This window comes from Pseudophryne corroboree, chromosome 2 (genome assembly GCF_028390025.1).
Source record: "Pseudophryne corroboree isolate aPseCor3 chromosome 2, aPseCor3.hap2, whole genome shotgun sequence".
NCBI lineage: Eukaryota > Metazoa > Chordata > Amphibia > Anura > Myobatrachidae > Pseudophryne > Pseudophryne corroboree.
The window spans coordinates 902,995,399-903,013,988 of NC_086445.1; the positions used below are offsets into that span (position 1 = coordinate 902,995,399).

Here is an 18,590-nt window from a genome sequence, read left to right on the forward strand (position 1 = left end):
TAGGATATTTTCCAGCCTTCTATCAGCTGGTTCTTTGAGGGTGGCCGTATCAGGAGACGGTAACGCTACTTGTTTAGATAAACGTGTGAGCGCTTTATCTACCCTAGGGGGTGTTTCCCAACGCGCCCTAACCTCTGGCGGGAAAGGATATAGTGCCAATAATTTATTAGAAATTAGCAGTTTTTTGTCGGGGGAAACCCACGCTTTATCACACACCTCATTTAATTCATCTGACTCAGGAAAAACTATTGGTAGTTTTTTCACACCCCACATAATACCCTTCTTTGTGGTACTTGTAGTGTCAGAAATGTTCAATGCCTCCTTCATTGCCGTGATCATGTAACGTGTGGCCCTACTGGACATTACGTTTGTCTCCTCACCGTCGACACTAGACTCAGTATCTGTGTCTGGGTCTGTGTCGACCCACTGAGGTAACGGGCGTTTTAGGGCCCCTGACGGTGTCTGAGACGCCTGGACAGGCACTAATTGATTTGCCGGCTGTCTCATGTCGTCAACAGTTTTTTGCAAAGTGCTGACATTGTCACGTAATTCTTTAAATACGATCATCCAGTCAGGTGTCGACTCCCTAGGGGGTGACATCACTAACCCAGGCAATTGCTCCGCCTCCACATCATTTTCCTCCTCATACATGTCGACACACACGTACAGACACACAGCACACACACCGGGAATGCTCTGATAGAGGACAGGACCCCACCAGCCCTTTGGAGAGACAGAGGGAGAGTTTGCCAGCACACACCAAGCGCTATATATATATATATATATATATATACAGGGATAACCTTATATAAGTGTTACTCCCTTTTATAGCTGCTGTTTTTATTATTAGCTGCCAATAGTGCCCCCCCTTCTCTTTTTTACCCTGATTCTGTAGCAGGTCTGCAGGGGAGAATCAGGGAGCCGTCCTTCCAGCGAAGCTGTGAGGGAAAATGGCGCTTGTGTGCTGAGGAGATAGGCTCCGCCCCTTCACGACGTCCTTATCTCCCGCTCTTTTCTGGCAAAATGGCAGGGGTTAAATAAATCCATATAGCCCAGGAGCTATATGTGATGTATTTCTTTTTGCCAACCTAAGGTATATCTGTTATATTGCGTTTCAGGGCGCTCCCCCCCCAGCGCCCTGCACCCTCAGTGACCGGAGTGTGAAGTGTGCTGAGAGCAATGGCGCACAGCTGCGGTGCTGTGCGCTACCTTAGTTGAAGACAGGACCGTCTTCTGCCGCCGATTTCACCGGACCTCTTCGCTCTTCTGGCTCTGTAAGGGGGCCGGCGGCGCGGCTCCGGGACCCATCCAGGCTGAACCTGTGATCGTCCCTCTGGAGCTAATGTCCAGTAGCCTAAGAAGCCCAATCCACTCTGCACGCAGGTGAGTTCGCTTCTTCTCCCCTTAGTCCCACGATGCAGTGAGCCTGTTGCCAGCAGGACTCACTGAAAATAAAAAACCTAAAATAAACTTTTATTCTAAGCAGCTCAGGAGAGCCACCTAGCCTGCACCCTTCTCGTTCGGGCACAAAAATCTAACTGAGGCTTGGAGGAGGGTCATAGGGGGAGGAGCCAGTGCACACCACCTGATCCTAAAGCTTTTATTCTTGTGCCCTGTCTCCTGCGGAGCCGCTATTCTCCATGGTCCTTACGGAGTCCCAGCATCCACTAGGACGTCAGAGAAATAATAAAAAATATTGCAAGCAGCAACCCTAGAGCAATGCATGAGCGCAGAGCGGTTGGTTGCTATAAATGTGTTTTAGCTGGCCTTTGTACACAGATAACACCCTAAAGGCTCATTCACATTTATGTACAGTATTTGGTTTTGTATTTTCTTGCGAACACATTAAAAATACATAAGAACCATTACTCTGTTCATTTCCAAAAGCAGAAAACAAACATAAACAAATGTAATATGCCTCATGCGCTAATAGAAAAAGGACAAGTGACTGGAAACATAAAATTCAACACACTCTATTTATATTGTAAGTGGCTTCCAGGCATATTAGTTTAAAGACAATAATCTGATGAAAACTGTATGGCAGGGGTGGCCAGACTTTTGGAGTCGGCGATCTACTTTGAAAGCTGAAAAGCTTTTTTTTGTGATCTACCTAGGTGGGATAATAGCGCGCGCCCCAAAAGGGGCGTGGCATAACAAACAGTGGGCGTGGTATAACAAACAAAAAAAAAGGGACGTAGCCTTGCTGCACAGAGTGTAATGACTGTCTCGCACGAAATAACACATTGGCCCCACAGGTAAAAAAATCAAACACATATGCCCCCACAGTGCCAGATACACATATGCCCCCACAGTGCCATGTGCACACAGTGCTAGATTTGCCCCCACAGTGCCAGATACAGATATGCCTTAACAGTGCCATGCCCCCACAGTGCCACATATAACCCCACAGTATCACATATGCCCCCACAGTATCACATATGCCCCCACAGTGCCAGATACAGATATGACCCGACAGTGCCATGTGCCCACAGTGCTAGATATGCCCCCACAGTGCCAGATACAGATATGCCCCCACAGTGCCATGTGCCCCACAGTGCTAGATTTGCCCCCACAGTGCCAGATATGCCCCCACAGTGCCAGATACAGATATGCCCCCACAGTGCCACATATGCCCCCACAGTGCCACATATGCCCCCACAGTATCACATATGCCCCCACAGTGCCAGATAGATATGATCCCACAGTGCCATGTGCCCACAGTGCTAGATTTGCCCCCACAGTGCCAGATATGCCCCACAGTGGCAGATACAGATATGCCCCCACAGTGCCATGCCCCCACAGTGCCAGATATGCCCCCACAGTGCCACATATGCCCCCACAGTGCTGCTCACCGCTGTGTGTGGAGAGCACAGCCCGCGCTTCTCCTGCCTTCCGCCCTGCCTCTCAGTCTTGTCTCCGGCGGTGACGGAAGCGTGTATATCTCAAATCAGCCGGTCCGTGAGCTCTCATTGGCTAATGAACCGGCGCCTGATTTGAGCTATACACTCCGCCGTCACTGCTGGAGACCAGACTGAGGGACACGGCAGCAGGCAGGAGAAGCGCGTGCTGCGCTCTCCTCGCCTCGGGTGGATGGGCGGCGGATCGCGATCGACTGGTCGCATGTCTGCGATCGACTGTTTGGCCACCCCTGCTGTATGGGAATAAATCTTATAAACAATAATATGCGTCCTCAGACACCTAGCGTCTATATAGCATATGTCGCAATATGCCTGCTGCAACCGATATGCTCTGAAAGAAGTAGCATACCGTATATTGTATAATATATGCATTGCAGAATCAGTGAAAACTCGCACGCAGTGTACTAGAGATGCCAGGCTGCAACTTTGTCATGAGGAAATCTGCGCCCATTCGCATTGAAGCCCCTTTTCCAAAGATTCCGACTCAGTCGCACACAAATGAACAAATGTCGCATATGACAGTGGCCAGCGTACACTAGCAAAACTATTTTGTCACTTACACTAGTTTTAGTTATACGTATAGGACGCACATTTGTCGAGCAACCCAGGACCTGGCAAGCCAAGAGGGGCTATTTGGCACGACTTGAGCAAGTGTGTCAGGACACATATGTATGCTGTTTTTAATCTCTAGCAGGTATTAATATTTACAGAATTAATATTAATATAGCAGAATGCGCACTATTGGCAGAAAAAAAATACAAAATAATTTCTGGGATTCTTGGCAATCAATAACATTCTAAATGTAATCTGAGCAAGTGTGCTCTGGCAAACTTCAGGCCCATGGATCCTGGCACTTACCTTCCCTAGTGCACTGCGTAAGGTAGAAAGAGTGCCTGTCGCACGGATGCATATAGGCTGTATGAATGCATTATGCCCACAGTGCTCATCTGTCACAAGAAGATGTGTGTTGTATCAAATGATGTCATTATAGCTGAAAAAACAAACAAACCCAAAAACAAACATTGTGTTGTTCTGACAGCCAGTTGGCATTACGGGTAAATGCTGTTATGTGATCGTTGTACTGATTTAGAGATCTCTAGGGTGTCAGCGGGAGGGATGAGTATGGCAGGGACTGGCCATGTCTAGAAATAAATTAGGCAGAGGTGAATATGTCAGGAAATGAGGGCATGGGAATCCCATGTTTATCCCAGGGAGGAAGGGGTGATTGCTGAAGAAATAAAATAAAAAAAGGTTTAGTTCTCCTTTAAAAAGTAATTGTTGCTCTGTAAAATATTGAACAGTATTGGTACCTGTGTGTCCTAAATTTACTGTGCCAATCTCAATGACATACTATGCAAAGGAACATGAACAGACATTCCGATAATATTCATGCAGCTTAAACAGGGGGAATTAGTTCCTACAACTGAAACTTTGGGGAGAGGAAGTAAAGGGGTGGTCTTCAGTTTGCCGGCTGCCGGGATCCCGGCGCACAGTATACCGGCGCCGGAATCCCGACAGCCGGCATACCAACACTTTATCTCCCTCTTGGGGGTCCACGACCCCCCTGGAGGGAGAATAGATGCGCCACCGTGTCCGCAGCGTGGCGAGCGCAGCGAGCACGCATGGGGCTCATTTGCGCTCGCCACGCTATCGGTATGCCGGCGGTCGGGATTCCAGCGCCGGTATGCTGCTCGCCGGGAGCCCGGTCACCGGCATACAATACTACACCCGCACTAACTAAATAAACTCATATACGTATACCATTATGTTCAGTATGCTTGCTCGTATTGAAATTTTCATTATCACTTAACTCAACATGTCTAATTGTCCAGTCCTAGCTGATCAGATGTTTCTAACTATCACATTAGGAATTGCTTAATGTCTTGTTAAAAACCTAAAGGACTTGTCATTATACTTTACGGGTGTAGTATTGTATGCCCGCGGCCGGGCTCCCGGCGATAGTGTGATAGTTAGAAACATCTGTACAATTAGACATGTTGAGTTAAGAGATAATGAAAATTTCAATATGAGCCAGCATACTGAACAGAATGGTATACGGAGTCTATTTAGTAAGTGCTAGTAGATGAAAGCGAAATGCCACCAGTATAGTGCGGGCATGACATGCTCACACTGGTTTAGTGAAATATGCATGCGTTGGGATGCACAGTCTGTAAGGATAATGCACAGTGAAATACACTTACATTAAATGTGTAAAAAATATGCACATACTTTCTGCAAACATGCAACAGTAGACATTGAACAGACAATTTTCTTTGTAACTTGTTCCCTGTTGACTGGGTACAAGCTGCAAGGACAAGCATACATGTCTACTTGGGGGTCTACCATGGTCTGCGGCGCACCCATTTGTAATCCTCTCCGAGAAGCAGGTATATTCTAAAACTTTCCCTTCCGCTGGTACTCTCATCAGGTACAGCTAAATTATTGCTCTGAACTGTACTGACACTAGCTACCTACCTATCTTTCTTCCTACCTACCTACCTGCAAGTATAACGGGATTCTCATAGAAGGCAGCAGCAGCTTACCCCTAATACAACACAGGTACTCCTATTATTTCAATGGGATACGGTCAGGGGAAGTTAGGTTTAGTCTGCAGGGGAAGGGCAGGGTTTAGGCTGCGAGGAGGGGTGGGGTTGGCTACGGTTTGGCTGCGTGGAGGGGGTATTAGGGTTAGGCACTCCCAGGAAAGGTAAGGGTTAGGCTGCAGGAAGGAGGTGGGGGGGGGGGGTTAGGCATTATCAATGAAGGTGAGGGTTAGGCTGCGGGAGGGGGGGGGGGGCATGATCAAGCTGTGGGAAAGGTAAGTTAGGGATAAGGGTTAGATTTATTTACTACTCACTTTCGGTATCTTCATCACCGGGATGCCACCGTCGGTATTTTGACAGCCGGCATACCAATACCAACTCATTTCAACCTGTACATAACATGACTATGATTTAGTAAAAAAAAATTATATTTGAAAGCCAAATTGTAATTTATTTGTTTGCCGTTTTATATTTCAAATAGGATTATCCAGAATATCATATTATTCTGGACCGTATTGACTGAGTGGTCAATCTTCTATTCCCACTACTTCAACCTATTTTTTGCCACATTACTTATCCAGATATACTTTTGTTCTAAACAATATTCTTTTTCATTTGAGTCACGACCATTCTATCCAAACCATCAGGACGTCATCATGAGGTCTTGTAACTTTATGTTTTGTGTTTATTGTGGCTTACAAACATACATTATTTTTTCATGATATACCATTATATGAAGAATGCTGCTTGCTCTTGTTTCTAATAATGTAAGAATGTGTAATGTCGGCTCAAATTGATTTGCTGTATTTAACTAGTATTCAAGGGCAGAAGAGGCCTGAAGGGGGTTACACAACGAACTTGATGTTTACAGGTATTCCTGTTGTCAGCAGTACTAAACTTGTAAATACAAATAAAAGTGTATTGGGGCACCTTTTGACCATATAGGTGAAGTTTAAAATACAGGCTAAAAAATATGCAAATGTGAAACAAGCAATAAAAACCATCTTAGGGGGAATTCAATCAGCTGTGATAACCATTTTTCACTGTAAAAACAGTGCTGTTATCCTCGTGAAAAGGCGCTATTCAATTGTCCACAAAAGAATTCCGCCAATAATTTTCCATAGGTTTACCTCAAATTTTGTTTCACCATATCAGAGTAGGTGAAAATCTTGGGGAAATATCACTATTTTAAAAGGTAAAAGTATAAGGATTTAGTTCAGTACCACTGTGACACCCCCATTAATGACTAGTTAGACATTTTTAATTATTTTTAATTGTCCAGTAATGACACTTAATTTTTTGGTTGTATAAATGCAAAATGTTGCAAACTGGGGTACAAGGTATGGGGCAGGTATATTGGAGTACTTTACGAGTGCTGTTAGGTTTGCAGGTGAGAGTAATTGTTTTGTTTTTTTTACTTTATTTTTTTATTTTTTAAGTAGCTTAAACTGGCCCAAATATATACTTATACGTATTTTTATGTAACCAAAATTTAAGTAGAGCATTTATATTTCAGTAAAAAAAAACAGCTCTCTAGCATTTTTTTACTTTTTTTTTTATTAAAAAAAAATGCATGTAACAACCATTTGACACAATTTAAGTACCCCACACCTTTTAAATTATGACCACTAATAAGCTTCTATATCGTTTTCCTACATTAGTTTTGCCTTTTTTGGGGGGTACAGACAGATTCCCCATTTTCACCTATACTTTTCTGTGGTTTTGAGCGCAAGAATTATACTAAATATCTAATTTCCGTGCATTTACAATTGGATAGGTCAGATCGCGAGAGTGTGCAAACCGCAAAAAAAGACACTTTTCGCTGTACTTTTTGAGCGATAGCCAGTGATAAGTTCAATAGTTTTCACGGCTCATTGAATTCCCCCCTAAATGCACAGTGATACCCCTTTCACACATAACACCTGGGAAATACATGGGTATGACCTGGGTCTATCAACGTGGGAATTTCCCGGGTCTGTCTGAGTGCCCCATTCACACTACACCAAAAACACAGAAAATTCCTGTGTCAGATGCGCTCACACTGGACCAGGGTCTGCTTTGGAATTTGGTATGTATTTAAAGGAGACGCTTTCATGTATATTATTCAGCCTTTGATAGTTGTTAATAGCAAATTTGTGGTTTTATTTCCTATTTAAATGCATTTTGCTTTAAAAGTGTGCTACCTGTACTTACTAGTTTTTTTTCCCCCACCTACTAATGTGCCCCCACATGCAGCTATCAGCCAGTATTACCATTTCTCAGTTTCAGATCTGCCCTTCTTGCTTTTGAACTTCCTGTAAGTATAAAGCATTTGTATAGTCTACTGTATAATAGTCTAAACTTAGCTGGGTTATGTTACAGGCAATAGCTGAAGAGACACTTTTCTTCCAACACAGGAAAAACCCTGGTAGAGAGCAGAGCAGTGGACTCGGAACTTCGACCCAGGTTGTTTGTGTTCACACATAGCAAAAACCCAGGTCAATGCACGTTCACGGACAGAAACCCAGGTTTTTGCTGTATGTCTGAAAGGGGTATGACCTACTTTTTTTTACCTCCTCCTGAAACAGCATGACACTTCGGGAAGCGTGGCCAGACTGAAATGTGATTAGGCCCCACCACCAAGATATGGACATGCCTGCGATTCGCAGGTCAACGTATAGGGGGTGGGGCTAAATAATGTAACTGTCTGTTAGTCCCACGCCCTCCACACATGTGTACTTGCCTTGCAATGTTTTTATCTTCACCATTGCGTGCTTTATTAGGTAGGAAGTTGCAGGTTGTGGGCAGGATGCAGGAAACCACCTACCCTTCCGGGGCTGCGGAGGACTACCCCAAAAAAATTGTGAGTTTCCAGCAACTTCCGGGAGTGTAGGCAAGTATACATAAAATGTCCCTGCACAAGTCATGTAAAACATAAATGAAGTTTATAAGAGTAGTATTTCAGTTGAAAATAAAAAAGTTGGAATTAAAAACGGAGTAATCCTAAAGTGTAATTAGCCTGGACTTTGAAGCAATGCTTTTCTCATACGTCCTAAAGGATGCTGGGGATGCTTCAAGAACCATGGGGTATAGACAGGATCCACAGGAGACATGGGCACACTAGAAGACTTTGAATGGGTGTGAACTGGCTCCTCCCTCGATGCCCCTCCTCCAGACTCCAGTTAGATTCTGTGCCCAGTGAGACTGGATGCACACTGAGGAGCTCTCCAGAGTTTCTCAGAAAAAAAGACTTTTGTTAGGTTTATTATTTTCAGGGAGACCTGCTGGCAACAGGCTCCCTGCATCGTGGGACTGAGGGGAGAGAAGTCAGACCTACTTCTCTGAGTTCAAAGGCTCTGCTTCTTAGGCTACTGGACACCATTAGCTCCAGAGGGTTCGATCACTTGGTGCGCCTAGCTGCTTGTTCCCGAAGCCGCACCGCCACCCCCTCACAGAGCCAGAAGACAGAAGCCGGGTGAGTATGAGAAGATCAGAAAACTTCAGTGACGGCAGAAGACGGCGTTTGAGGTACCGCGCAGCGGTAGCGCTGCGCGCCATGCTCCCACACATAACACGGCACTGCTGGGTGCAGGGCGCAGGGGGGGCGCCCTGGGCAGCATGGGAACCTCAAACAGCACTGGTATAAGTAAAAACAGTGCCTAGGCACTAGTTAAGGGACCCCCGCCAGTATAAATATAAATTTAAGCGGGACTGAAGCGTGCCATGTAGTGGGCGGGGCTCAGCCCACACAGCTCTGACCAGCGCCATTTTCTCTTCACAGAAGCTGCAGAGACGCCGGCCTTGACCTCCACACTGCTGTACAAGTAACAGGGTGCAAAACGGGAGGGGGCACAAGTGATTTGGTGCTAATTGATTATATATATATATATATATATATATATATATATATATATATATATATATAGCGCTTACAGGTCTGGGCAGTCTTTTTTCTCGCTTCAGTACCGGGATAGACGCTGGGTTGTGAGCTGGCAGAACTCCCTCTGTGTCTCTCTTACAGGCTTTGTTGTGGGTCTGTCTCCTATAGCTCCAGTGTGGTTGTGGGTGTCGGTACATGTGTGTCGACATGTCTGAGGCTGAGTGGTCTTCCCAGGAGGAGGCTGGAGTGGGGACAGAAAATACTGTGAGAGTGACCGTGTCGGCACCGCAGATGGATGATTGGGTAAATATGTTGAGTGTTTTAAATGCAAATGTGACTCGGTTGACTAAGAGATTTGATAAATCTGAGTCTAAGAACCAGACATGGAGGAAATCCATGGAGGATGCTTTGTCACAAGCCCAGACCCCTTCGGGGTCACAGAAACGTGCATTTACCCAGATAGCTGATACAGATACCGACACGGACTCTGATTCCAGTGTCGACTATAGTGATGCCAGATTAAATCCAAAACTGGCTAAGAGTATTCAGTACATGATTGTGGCGATAAAAGAAGTGTTGCATATAACAGAGGACCCTGCTGTTCCTGATACAAGGGTCTGTATGTTTGAAGGAAAGAAACCTGAGGAAACGTTTCCTCCCTCTCATGAACTGAACGCGCTTTTTGAAAAGGCTTGGGAAAATCCTGACAAGAAGATACAGGTTCCCAAAAGAATTCCAGTGACATATCCGTTTCCATTTGGGGACAGGGAAAGGTGGGAGTCAACCCCCAAGGTAGACAAAGCTTTATCGCGTCTATCCAAAAAGGTGGCGCTTCCGTCTCCTGACATGGCAGCCCTAAAAGATCCTGCGGATCGTAAGCAGGAAAATACACTAAAATCCATTTATGTCACTACAGGGTCGCTACTCAGGCCTGCCGTTGCTTCGGCATGGGTGAGTAGCGCTATTGAAAAGTGGGCAGATAACTTGTCATCTGAGATAGATACCCTAGACAGGGATAGCGTGCTTTTGACTCTGGGTCATATCAGGGATGCTGCAGCATATTTAAAAGAAGCTGTAAGGGATATTGGACTTTTGGGATCAAGGGCCAATGCCATGGCAGTCTCAGCAAGGAGAGCATTGTGGATTCATCAATGGAATGCTGGCGCTGACTCTAAGAAGGCGATGGAGTCTCTACCGTTTAACGGTAGGGTCTTGTTTGGTGACGGCCTCACAGACCTGGTGTCTACGGCTACCGCGGGTAAGTCTTCATTTTTACCTTATGTTCATGCACAGCAGAAGAAATCGCCTCACTATCAGATGCAGTCTTTTCGGCCCAATAAATTCAAAAAAGGACGAGGGTCCTCCTTCCTTGCTGCGAGGGGAAGAGGAAGGGGAAAAAGGTCACAGGCTGTGGCAAGTTCCCAAGAGCAGAAGTCCTCTCCGGCTTCTACCAAATCCACCGCATGACGCTGGGGCTCCTCTGCGGGAGTCCGCACCGGTGGGGGCATGTCTCCAACTCTTCAGTCAGGTCTGGGTGCACTCGGACCTGAATCCTTGGATAGTAGAAATAGTAACCCAAGGATACAGGTTATAGTTTCAATACGTGCCCCCTCACCAATTTTTCAAATCGGCCTTGCCAGCTTCTCTTCTAGAAAGGGAGGTAGTAAGCGCTGCGATACTAAAGTTGTGTCAAAATCAAGTAATTGTCACAGTGCCCCCGTCACAACAGGGGGAAGGCTTTTATTCGAGCCTGTTCGTGGTCCCGAAGCCGGATGGCTCAGTCAGACAGATTCTGAACCTAAAATCCCTCAATTTCTTTCTAAAAAAATTCAAATTCAAGATGGAATCTCTCCGAGCAGTGATCTCCAGTCTGGAGGAGGGGGATTTTATGGTGTCGGTCGACATAACGGATGCCTACTTGCATGTCCCCATATATCCTCCACATCAGGCTTACCTGAGATTTGCTGTTCAGGATTGTCATTACCAATTTCAGACGTTGCCGTTTGGTTAAAATCCTCGGAGCCGTGGACAGACCAAAGTAATGGCGGAAATGATGGTTCTCCTGCGCAAGAAGGGAATCACAATTATCCCGTACTTGGACGATCTCCTCATAAAGGCGAGATCCAAGGAGCAATTGCTGAAAAATGTTGCCCTTTCACTGACGATTCTGCAACAACATGGTTGGCTCCTAAATTTGCCAAAATCACAGTTGGATCCGACGACACGGCTGTCGTTCCTGGGTATGATTCTGGATACATAATTGCAGAGAGTTTTTTTTCCAGTGGAAAAAGGTCTGGAAATACAGAACATGGTAAAACAGATTCTGAAACCAGCAAAGGTGTCAGTTCTTCAATGCACTCGGTTGCTGGGGAAGATGGTGGCGGCCTACGAGGCCATTCCGTATGGCACGTTCCATGCCAGGGTGTTTCAGTGGGACCTGTTGGACAAGTGGTCCGGGTCTCACCTGGACATGCACCGGAAAATAATTCTATCTCCCAGGACCAGAATCTCCCTTCTGTGGTGGCTGCACAGTTCTCACCTTCTGGAGGGACGCAGGTTCGGGATTCAGGATTGGATCCTGGTGACCAAAGATGCAAGCCTCCGAGGCTGGGGAGCAGTCACACAGGGAAGAAACTTTCAGGGAAAGTGGTCAAGCCAGGAAGCTTGTCTACACATAAACATTTTGTAATTAAGGGCCATTTACAACGGCATCCTGCAAGCAGAACATCTTCTTCGAGGTCTGCCTGTCTTGATTCAGTCAGACAACGTGACAGCAGTGGCGTACATAAACCGCCAGGGCGGAACAAGGAGCAGAGCAGCGATAGCCGAGGCCACGAAGATTCTTCGCTGGGCGGAAAGACATGCCAGCACTCTGTCAGCAGTCTTCATTCCAGGAGTGGACAACTGGGAAGCAGACTTCCTCAGCAGACACAATCTCCATCCAGGAGAGTGGAGTCTTTATCGTGAGGTCTTTGCAGAAGTGACAAGTCGTTGGGGAGTTCCTCAAGTAGACATGATGGCGTCCCGCCTCAACAAAGATCTTCAGAGATATTGTTCCAGGTCAAGGGACCCTCAAGCGATAGCGGTGGACGCCCTAGTGACACCGTGGGTGTTTCCGTCGGTATATGTGTTCCCTCCACTTCCAAGTGAAGTCATTCCCACACTTCTTCAGGCTAGAAAAGAAGTAACGGCAAAGCATTACCACCGTATTTGGAGAAAATGTGTGTCTTGGTGTGAATCCAAGAAGGCTCCTATGGAAGAATTTCACCTGGGGCGTTTGCTCCATTTTCTACAAGCAGGTGTGGATGCGGGCCTAAAGTTAGGCTCTATTAAAGTACAGATTTCGGCCTTGTCAATCTTTTTTCAGAAAGAATTGGCCTCCCTTCCAGAAGTTCAGACCTTCGTGAAAGCCGTGCTACACATCCAACCTCCATTTGTGCCTCCTGTGGCACCGTGGGATCTTAATGTGGTGTTGCAATTCCTGCAATCGCATTGGTTTGAACCTTTGCGCAAGGTTGAGTTAAAATTCCTTACTTGGAAAGTAGTCATGTTGTTGGCCTTGCCGTCCGCAAGCCGAGTGTCTGAGTTGGTGGCTTAGTCTCACAAAAGCCCCTATTTAATTTTCCATGCTGATAGAGCGGAGTTGAGAACTCGTCAGCAATTTCTACCGAAAGTGGTTTCATCATTTCACGTGAACCAGCCAATTGTGGTACCAGTGGCTTCTGATGCCTTGGCGGATTCAAAGTCTCTCGATGTGGTCAGAGCTTTGAAGATCTATGTCTCCAGAACGGCACAGATTAGGAAAACAGAGGCTCTGTTTGTCCTGTGGGCTCCCAACAAGATTGGGGCCCCTGCTTCTAAGCAGACTATTGCACGCTGGATTTGTAATATGATTCAGCAGGCTCATTCTACGGCAGGATTGCCGTTACCAAAATCAGTGAAAGCCCATTCTACCAGGAAGGTGGGCTCATCCTGGGCGGATGCCCGTGGAGTCTCGGCGTTACAACTTTGCCGAGCTGCTACTTGGTCGGGAAACAAACACCTTTGTGAAGTTTTACAAGTTTGATACCCTGGCTGAGGAGGACCTCTTGTTTGGTCAATCGGTGCTGCAGAGTCATCCGCACTCTCCCGCCCGTTCTAGAGCTTTGATATAAACCCCATGGTTTTTGAAGCATCCCCAGCATCCTCTAGGACGTATGAGAAAATAGGGTTTTAATACCTACCGGTAAATCTTTTTCTCTTAGTCCGTAGAGGATGCTGGGTGCCCGTCCCAGTGCGGGCTGTATCTGCAGTTTGGTTATAGTTACGCTCATGTTGCGTTGAGTTCAGTCAATCTGTGACTGTTGTTGGTCATGCCGTTGCATGCGTTGTTTGTTGAATGCCATGTTGTACAGCGTGTTGGAGGTGTGAGCTGGTATGTATCTCATCTTAGTTTAAAATAATTAAATAAATCCTTTTCCTCGAAATGTCCGTCTCCCTGGGCACAGTTCCTATAACTGGAGTCTGGAGGAGGGGCATAGAGGGAGGAGCCAGTTCACACCCAAAGTCTTATAGTGTGCCCATGTCTCCTGCGGATCCCGTCTATACCCCATGGTTCTTGGAGCATCCCCAGCATCCTCTACGGACTAAGAGAAAAGGATTTACCGGTAGGTATTAAAATCCTATTTTACAGTTCCATGTGGATACACAGTCCTGCAAAAGGTTTGTCAGTGTCTCATTTGGAGCAGGGTCCAAAGTTGATATATGGCTGGAGACCGTGTGATTGAAGCCCAGAGGTTTAATAAGGTTTTCTCCTCATTGACAGTAAAATGGAACTTGTTTATTGAACACCATGAAAAACAGATACAGTATCTGATAGGGCAGAATGTACAGTCTCTGATTACCACCAGGACTGGGGAATATGATCAACGCAAGGAACTCTGGAGTATGCAGTAAAAAGTTGGGTTAAGGATGCCGCACAGGACTGAGTGATGTTAAATGGATAGGTAATTTGTATGTGTTTCCAAGAAGACCGACTAACCAGAAAAACTTCCGGAATTTATCACCGTCTACCATTGAACAGTGAGTTCTTTGATAGGTAGAAGAAAAAGGTGATTGTCGATGGTGCTCCCATGGGTCTATTACATAGGTAATAAGGAAAGGAGAGAAAAAGAAAAAGTGACCCTTATTGGGAGCACTCACTCTTGGAAACAATTGAGATTAAGAATTTGCGTAATGAGGTATATATTAAAACGTAACCTTTAATTATTTTTGGGATAAAATAAGAGTACACAAAAAATTATTGTGTTTAAAAGTATGGTTAAACAACCTGAATCATGGGTTTGGAATTACGACTGTGAATATATAGATGAAAACATATGTATAAGGCAGAAATACGGCACAAAGTGCGGCAAAACCAAAGCACGCCTGCCAGGTATTGATTTCTAAGGTTGTTGCAATAGCCAAAGTATTGCCGTCAAAAAAAACCTACAACACCTGGTATTCCTTAGTGGTCAACCACCTAAGTACTGACCAGGCCCAACACCGTATTGCTTCCAAGATCGGACGAGATTGGGCATGTGCGGTGTGGTATGGTAGTAGGTTTAAGATTGATGAGGCAAAAACCTGCAGCTGGTATGCAGCTATTCAATCCACCATGAACCTGGTTATTGTGATGGGCAGATGATCTCTTGAAGGAGAAACATGTGTTTGACCGTCATTGCACCAAATTGTACCCCAATTATATAGGTATACGGAGGTTTAAATCATATGGTCAATCGGTTTTGCCAACTGGAGCCGCCTGTATGTTGCTTTTTTGTGCTGTACAACATAATTCCAAATGGATTTTTCTCGTATGGTAGGGCAAGAAAAGACCCTTGTTATACTGATGACATGCCAACAAGATTAATAAACATCAAAACATAAATATGTTTCCAGTAGTGTTATATGATTAAAGCGGAGACTGCAATAATCTGGGAAAATCCACCATCCTCCCCCTCCACCTTCAAAAAAAGTATAGGGCAGGGAATGGAAATGCATCAGAAGACATATTTATCAGCTGAAAAGACAGATTTAGCAGAGGTGGATGGGTAGATAAGAAATATATCTTCAGAGACACAATCTCTATTATCCACACTGTGGCTGACTGAATCGTTAGAGCCTGAAATACCAAAATGCTGTCTTTGTAACAATCTTGTTGAGCTGTTATACTTTCAATAAAGAAACAAATATGCATGAATACACAATGTGTCCACAATGTATCAATCAGAATTGTGACATGAATCCATGCCAGATATCATTTGTACTGCAGTAGCAAGGGTATATGCTCTAATTTTATACCTGTATTTGAAACCTGTGTAAAGAGACAGTGCTGTTTACACAGGGACAGGAAAGTGACGGCACCTGTACTGTAATTGCTACAGCTATAAAGGATAACAAAATGTTCCTGATTGTAGTGTGTCAGCCACATAAGGACACAAAAAGTGTCAAAAAATCTCCATATGTGTTGATAGCACCTGGAAGGCAATAGTTTTCATATACAGTGAATAATGCCTTAAATAAATGGCATAAATTTGCCAGAGAGAGACCTATGCACATAGTGTTAAATTACATCTGTGCGTGGCTGGAGAATGGGAGACGAAAAAATGTGCAGGATGTAAAAAAATGATACTTATAACCGCCTGGTGTGTGCGTCCTGCTCGCCGAGTGCCGCTGACAGCTCGGCTTCACGAGCTGTATATCTCTGCGGCTCGCCTGGTCTCCTCTCCTGCCGGTCTGCTGGTCACGTGAGCGCGCTCTCCGTGACCACGTCCACCTCCCCAACGTACGTTTCACAGTTGCTTGTTCACGGAGTATGGCCAGCACATCATACTATAGATAGTCTCTGTGGTAACAGCAGTGTTAATAGCAGGAGCCAATGTGTAGTGGATAAAACAACAATGCTCCTCAGCAGTAGGTAGTGTAGTCAGCATGATGGTCAATGATGAGAGCACCCAATGGGTTGACTGGAGTCCTTGAGCGGCGCTCACCACTAGAGAGTGATGCCAACTGAATTACACAGGAACTGTAGGGAGCACTCTGGAGCTCTAGTTAATGAAGTGTCCCAGTTGCACACTGGAAAATGTATGGAGAAGCTTGAAAGAATTGGCATAAATTAAAGTACTGAACTACAGGAACACACTGGAGAACAGAAAGAAAGCTTAGTAAGGCAGGCACACTGGAAGCGTCTCTAGTATACACTTGAGTCTGTGGTAAGCCCAGCAAGGCTGAGTGACCAGCTCTTGGTGTAATCAGGATTCCACAGATGATTGAATAGATCTAGCTGAACTGACGGGATGTAGTCAGCATCCCGACAGTCAGAATGCAGACGGTCACAATACTGAAAGCAGCATCCCGACTGTCTGAATTCCGACACATTCTGCAGGTAAGTAATACAAGGTTAGGCTACGGGGAGGGGGAGGAAGTTAGGGTTAGGCTGTGGGAGGGGAGGGTTAGGGTTACAGTACTTATCAAATGTGTTGGTATTACATTAGTCAGGATGCCACTGTCTGTATTTTGACCATCTGCCTTTTCACAGCACGGGGACACGGCTGGGTTAGCAGCGGGAGTGACGTCTTCCGGAGGCTGGAGGGAGGACCTAGTGGCCTGCAACTACCTGGCGTGTCTGCAGTGCTGGGAGCGGCCATGTTGGAGATCAAGCGCAGAACCAATGAGCGTGATGGGTGAGTGTCAGCCAATTCTGTTTTCCTGCTGCCTATAAATAGGCTGGAATTATTGCATTCTGTGCCAGTGCTTTGTTGTGGTTACTCTGTGCCTTAGCTCTGTGCTCCCGCAGTTCTCAGCCGACTCTCGCTGCACAACGCTCGCCAGCTCTCCAGTGCGCAGTCCCGGTCAACCGCTCTCCCACTGGTGCCTTCGGATTCCGGAGGATTCTCGCGGTGGTTCGCCAGCTTCAACCGGTGCTCTTCATTCAAATCTTCGTATCATCCAGCAACCAGTCTTCAATGTTCTTCATTCACGTTTTCACATCATCCGGCTAACAGTCTTCACAGTTTTTCAGCCTTGCCTTCGCATCACTCAACTTCAGTTCTTCAGTCTCGTCTTTATATCAACCTAAGTACATTCCTCACAGTTCTTCAATCTCTGCCTCGTATCATTCAATGACTTCACTCCCTGCAGTTTCCCGATCCTGAACTAATTAGTCTCAGTCTTCCTACAGTCTTATTCTGATCTGTTATCCTTAATAAAATATATGAAAAGGAATTATCTTCGTCCTCCTTGTTTCCAGCACTCAGGGACATCTGTTCCTTCGGTTGGTCAGAGTCCAACGGATCCATAAACACAGCCTGTTCTGAAGGGTTTAAGGTTGTATCCATTTTTAGCAGCTGATCTACGGTACTCATTCCAAGGCTTGTTCATCCTTGTAATATGTGTTAATTCTTGCATTATTATTTTACTTTTAGAATACTATTATCATTTCTTAAGTAATAAATTCACTTAGCGGTCAATTGGGGGATTGTCTGTGGGATGACCTTAACTGCATAATATGTGATTTAATTGTTCCTTGCCGAGTAGCTCTGATATATCTTCCAACTCAGATTAATACTTGAGGTATCTTACTCTCCTCCACGATCGTGTGTCGACATAAGTTGCCAACGCTCTACTCCCTACCTATAGCGGTCAAGGTATCCGTTCACGTGGTCGACCATGTTATGGTCGACAGTCATTAGGTTGACCACTATTGGTCGACATTGACATGGTCGACATGGACACATGGTCGACACATGAAAATGGTCGACACATGAAAGGTCGACACATGAAAAGGTCGACGTGAGTTTTTTTTACTTTTTCTTTTGGGGAACTTTTCCATACTTTACGATCCACATGGACTACGATTGGAACGGTAAAGTGTGCCGAGCGAAGCGGTAGCTGAGCGAAGGCACCATGCCCGAAGCATGGCGAGCGAAGCGAGCCATGCGAGGGGACGCGGTGCACTAATTGGGGTTCCCAGTCACTTTAGGCAAAAAACGACACCAAAAAAAGTTAAAAAAAACTCATGTCGACCTTTTCATATGTCGACCTTTCATGTGTCGACCATTTTCATGTGTCGACCATGTGTCCATGTCGACCAATAGTGGTCGACCTAATGACTGTCGACCATAACATGGTCGACCATTCATACCGGAACCAGCGGTCAAGGGACCGGGGGATGGACAGATACGTCCATAAGAACACAGCAGCTAAATCCTTCCAACCCTCAGTGACTACAAGAATGAGCAAAAATAAAAATAC

At 45.6% G+C, this 18,590-nt stretch overlaps 1 protein-coding gene and 1 pseudogene across 1 annotated transcript in view; both read right to left on the minus strand.

Annotated features, from left to right (window-relative positions):
• The window catches only part of ORAI2 (ORAI calcium release-activated calcium modulator 2), a 113,391-nt gene that overhangs the window by 76,675 nt on the left and 18,126 nt on the right, over positions 1-18,590 (minus strand). The window lies entirely within an intron of this gene.
• Positions 14,784-14,902, minus strand: LOC135053633 (5S ribosomal RNA; annotated as a pseudogene).